This window comes from Elaeis guineensis, chromosome 3, assembly GCF_000442705.2.
Source record: "Elaeis guineensis isolate ETL-2024a chromosome 3, EG11, whole genome shotgun sequence".
Lineage (NCBI taxonomy): Eukaryota > Viridiplantae > Streptophyta > Magnoliopsida > Arecales > Arecaceae > Elaeis > Elaeis guineensis.
Window position 1 is genome coordinate 22028348 of NC_025995.2, and position 5746 is coordinate 22034093.

Consider the following 5746-nt stretch of genomic DNA (forward strand, 5'->3'; position numbering starts at 1 on the left):
AAAGGAGGAAGAGATGTAGAAAAAAGAGAAGGTAATGGTGCTGGTGGAGCTTTAATGAGGCTCAGGATCAAGTTAGATGAAGAGAAGCAATAGAGAAAAGGGATAAGGACCACAATGTCGTTTTGAAAGGATGAGGAGAATGTGTTGGAAGAAGAGGTGATGAGAGTGGTCTGGCTTGATAAGGCTAGGGACCAAGTTGTCATCTTTTTCTATTTAATGATTACATATACAATTCCTATAGTTTTACATATATGTGTTAGGATTTTTTGGTACTATTTATGAGCTTTTACTTTGCTACTTGATTTCAAAATTTGTCCATATAATTGAGCTCTCTATTGAGTTCATTATTATCAAATAATTTTTTTTCTTTAGAAGAAGGTTTTACTTTTCCTCCTCTCTTCACTTTTCCTCCTCTCTTTTGAAGTTCAAAAATGATCAAAAGATTACAAAAGGTTAAGAGTCTAGATCTTCTTTAGTTTAGGATAGAATATTTTTAGAGGTCCAACTGAGTAGAATTATGGAGGTCCCTCATGTTTGAGATTAAAATAGGTATTCAACAATATCATGTAAATATATATAAAATAAAATCCAACAAATCAAAGCCTTTTTATCAAAGGAAATTTGAATGTATGAGGTAAAAGAAAGTATATATGCTTATTAAAATTCCATCTTAAAAGATTAGACTCTCATAAGATATAATAAAATCATGGTTGTTCATAATTACTCTTATATTTATCTACTAGAAGTTTATCTATTAAGGGGAAATCTAAAATTTAAGTTTGAACAAGAAAATGCCTGTATAATGTGCAAGGAGATTATGAAACTATAAGCAAAATATATTCAATATTAAAATGAGGTATGAGAAGTCTAATAGATAATTAAAATCTTTAATAGACTTACTGTAAAGTTTCTTAACAACATATATACTCATGATTTAAGGATTTATTAAGCATTTTAGAAAGAGCCGTTTATTAAGGAACTACATAGTTACTTTGCCTTTTAGAAAGAACCCTTTATTAAGGAACTAAAGAGTAGGGATTTTACAAACCATCAATTGTTGAATGTATTCCTTTTGATTAGCATTCAAAATTGATTATATTAGGACCAGAGAACATATCACCATGAATGAATCTAGAGGTAAAAATTACATGGTCAAGCTTTATAGGTATGCTCACATTTCGAAGTATTCAGAGAGTTGATTAAAATCCCAGTATATTTATCAGTTAATCATGTACTTCTTATTGACATATATTCTCAAAATTTGCTATTAGCTGTCATATGGTGAGCTACTTTGTCATAACTTCAGATATAAATGGAAGCACCATATCCATAAATCAAAGTATTGAGTGGATGTCTGGTCAGGACACCACCTCCCAAGATCTTTTCAGTACCACGCGATGCAGCAGGAAGAAAGAAGAAACAAAACAAAAGAAAAATAATCAAAATACGTGGATCAGCCATAAAAGGGCTCGCCTCCACGAGGCATGCAAACTTCACTATGAAAAAAAAAATTTTACAAGAGGAGACCTCACCCTCAACCATTGTACACCCAATTCTCTCTCACTAGAAGTTTTCCTCACAAAAGCTCTCTCTCTCTTGAAGACCCCCCTGAACCCCTGAAGTGCCTGGCGACCGCTGTCCAGGAGCCTCCTGCTCCTTCTCTCAGCACTCTCGCCTCTTTCTCTCTTCTCGGGTTCGTACGGGCTTCGTACGGTGCAAATTCGAACCACTGCCTCTCTGTTCGTCACAGGAGCCTTTTATAGACCTTAATCACTACTTAGATCATGATTAGGACTCCATAATCAACCCAAATCACGTTCCAGACCGTCGGATCAAGATCGGAAGCCACCCATGCTGTCGGATCGCGCTCCGGTCCATGGAATAGTGCCGTGGACCGCGAGAAACACGTGGAAAACGTCCACGCGGTCCACAGGCCTCGTTGTGGACCGCCCGGTCCACGGTGGACCGGGGCAAAGGGGCCAGCCTGCGCGCGCGGGCCTGGGCCGCGCCTGCGCGCGCCTGGGCCGCGCGCCCGGCTGGGCCGCCCGCCCGCCTGGGCCGCGCGTCCCGTGCGGGCCTGGGTCGCGCGTCCAGCGTGCCGCCGCCTGCGGCAGCGCTGCTGCCGCCCACCGCCGGTCGCCGGCGGTCCTCCATCACCTCGAATGTCGTGCCGACTTCAAAAGCTCGTATCTCCTCCATCCGAGCTCCGTTTCGGATGATCTTGGTCTCGTTGGACTCCATTTTTTGCCCCGAACCTCACTGTGGGCTCAATGTAGGCTGAATCTCGAGGCATCAAATCCTAACAATCTCCACCTCGACTCGATATTCGGCCTCCTCCAAACTCCAAGAGCTTCTAGATCTCCTCGCCCTTATGCCTTGAGGCAATCGTCCGCTGATCATGGATGGGCAAACATGGGAGTCGAGCCAGGTTGCTCGATCCCATCTCCGTCGTATGCTGTGCTCCTCCTGACCTGAGATCTGCTCGGGCATCATCCTACGGCAATAGGAATCTCACCTTGCGACGTTGCCTCTCGTCCTCCCGAGTCTCCTGTCTCGTGCCCGATCCGCCTCCTGGAGCTCCACCTCACTCTGGGCTCCGCCTGGCTCCCAAAGCTCCACCTCGCATTGGGCTCTCTGTCAGGTAATAATGTCCTCTGTTCCCCTTCTTTCCCTCTAGCACAATCCTATCGCCGCGTAGCACCCTCAAGATTCCTCCACCAGCTACCGTCCTGTAGCCTCTCGAATCCAGTCTGCTAAGTGAGATAAGATTCCATCTGAAATCGGGTATGTATCGAACCTCTCCGAATCTCCTCACTGCACCGTCATATGTCCTCCAGCTGACCGTCCCAATGCCTCTGATCGCACAGCTCGATCCATCCGGTAGATATACAGTGCCCTCACTATTCTCCAGGGAGTCAAACTGCTCCTCTCTGCAACATACATGATAGGGGCATGCAGAATCTAATATCCACTGCTGGGAAGAAGTAGATACCTCGTCAGATATCTCCAAGACATCTCCATCTAAATCACTGCCGGCCGTCGCTACAGCAGCCACCGTCCGATTTTTAAGTTGAGGGCAATCTCTGGCTAGATGCCCCAACTCCTCACACCGATAACACCTGGTTTTGCTCAAGTCCCTCCTGGACTTAGACCGCCCTCGTTGCGATCTCCTATCGCTCCGTCTACCGCCTCCTGCACCTCCAGAAGCCACCAAAGCTGAGCTACCGCCACCTGAGCTCGAAGCTGGGTTCTCCCTCTTGAGAATCTCGTTCTGGAGTATTGCCGCGGTGACCTCGTCCATCTTGATGGTGCTCTTCCCCACTAGAAGTGCAGTCACCAAGGACTCGTACGAAGGGGAAAGCGACGCCAGCAAAACCAGCGCCCTGATCTTCTCCTCAACGTTTTCGCCAACGCTGAGAAGGTAAGTGAGGATCTTCTGGAAGTGGCTCAGATGCTCCTGTACGCTCTGTTCCTCAGTCATCCGCAGTTGGTAAAACTGCCTCCAGAGGAAAAGAGTGTTGGTGAGAGACTTCGCCATGTACAACTCCTCGAGCTTCGACCACAACACCGTCGGAGAAGTCTCGCTCAGCACATGGATCACCATCTCATCCATCAGGTACATGCGGATGGTACTCACCGTCTGCATCTGTAGCCATTTCCAATCCTGCACCTCCATGGTGGTCGGCTTCTCATCGCACAAGAGAGCATCGATCAACCCCTGTTGGATGAGCACGTCCTTCACCCTTGCCTGCCACAAGGAGAAATTTCTCTTACCATCGAACTTGTTGATCTTCATCTTGATTGTTCCTGTCTTCTCCATCTTCAGTCTTGCTCACCACTACTGCAATCTGCGTCCTTGTACCGCCTTGCTCTGATACCACTTGTTGGGTGGATGTCTGACCAGGACACCACCTCCCAAGATCTTTTCAGTACCACGCGATGCAGCAGGAAGAAAGAAGAAACAAAATAAAAGAAAAACAATCAAAATACGTGGATCAGCCACAAAAGGGCTCGCCTCCATGGGGCATGCAAACTTCACTATGAAAAAGAAAATTTTACAAGAAGAGACCTCACCCTCAACCCTTGTACACCCAATTCTCTCTCACTAGAAGTTCCCCTCACAAAAGCTCTCTCTCTCTTGAAGACCCTCCTGAACCCCTGAAGTGCCTGACGACCGCTTTCCAGGAGCCTCCTGCTCCTTCTCTCTCAGCACTCTCGCCTCTCTCTCTCTTCTCGGGTTCGTACGGGCTTCGTACGGCGCAAATCCGAACCACTGCCTCTCTGTTCGTCACAGGAGCCTTTTATAGACCTTAATCACTACTTAGATCATGATTATGACTCCTTAATCAACCCAAATCACGTCCCAGACCGTCGGATCAAGATCGGGAGCCACCCATGCCGTCGGATCGTGCTCCAGTCCACGGAATAGTGCCGTGGACCGCGAGAAATGCGTGGGAAATGCCCATGCGGTCCACAGGCCTCGCCGTGGACCGCCTGGTCCATGGTGGACCGGGGCAAAGGGGCCAGCAGGTCGCTGGGCCTGGGCCGGCCCGCGCGCGGGCTTGGGTCGCGCGTCTCGTGCGCCGTCGCTTGCGGCCGCGCCGCTGCCGCCCGCCACCGGTCGCCGGCGGTCTTCCGCCACCTCGAATGTCGTGCCGACTTCAAAAGCTCGTATGTCCTCCATCCGAGCTCCGTTTCGGGTGATCTTGATCTCGTTGGACTTCATTTTTCGTCGCGAACCTCGCTGTAGGCTCAATGTGGGCTGAATCTCGAGGTGTCAAATCCTAACACAAAGAATGAATGCTTGCAGGTGACGTGATTGAGATTACAAATCTTTATCTACCTATATTTGATCTTTCTCTAACAGAAATTCGTGCAATGCAAGTAATATAACCTATTCACAATATTATAGGCAATTACAATAAAAGTCTGTTTACTTATTATGTAGATAATTTTTCTAAGGATTCTTTATAATATAAAATTGTAAATGAATGTATAAATGCATTAACAATAGCATGACATTAGTACGTTAATATAATTTGAATTGAAAAGAGTCTTGATGCTTAACTTCAAAATAATATCAGATTGTTAAGATCTTGATAAATACGGCATGAAGTTTCTTAATGCCATATCTACTAAGGATTTTAGAAAGACAGCTATTCAGAAATTCAATGATTTATTTTTTCTTAAATTGATGGTAAACACTAATATATGAGAAAGACTCGAGGGGTAGACTATGTAGATAGGGAGGGTTTTAGTTTCTGCTTCTTTTTATCACCTTATCGGTGGCTAGGAAGAGATAAATAAAGATTTTTAGAAAGAGACGGCTATTAAAAAAATTAATAATTATTTGTTTATCAATTAATTGTAACCTAGGAATAGTTAAAATGAGGATTTAGAAAAGTTGGCTATCAAGAAATTCATTAGAATTTTATGCCAATCCTTTCTCTTTCCTTGGGAATTAGACTCTAAATAACAGAAGAAAAAAAAAAAAAATCATATTTCTGGGAGTACTCAGGTCGCCACACGAGCACCGACCGACCAAATGGGAACAATTAAAAATACCCTACATAGAATGCCACTCCAACTCTGACAAATAGATCTAACAAACGAATCAGGTTCCACTAAGCTTCCATCCTTTGGTGCGACCCCTTACCAACTACCAAGTATCGACTGGCTCTAGTTTTTCGTAAATATAGTTGTCGCTGCTGACTTAACTGATTTTTTCTACATTATTATAAAAGAG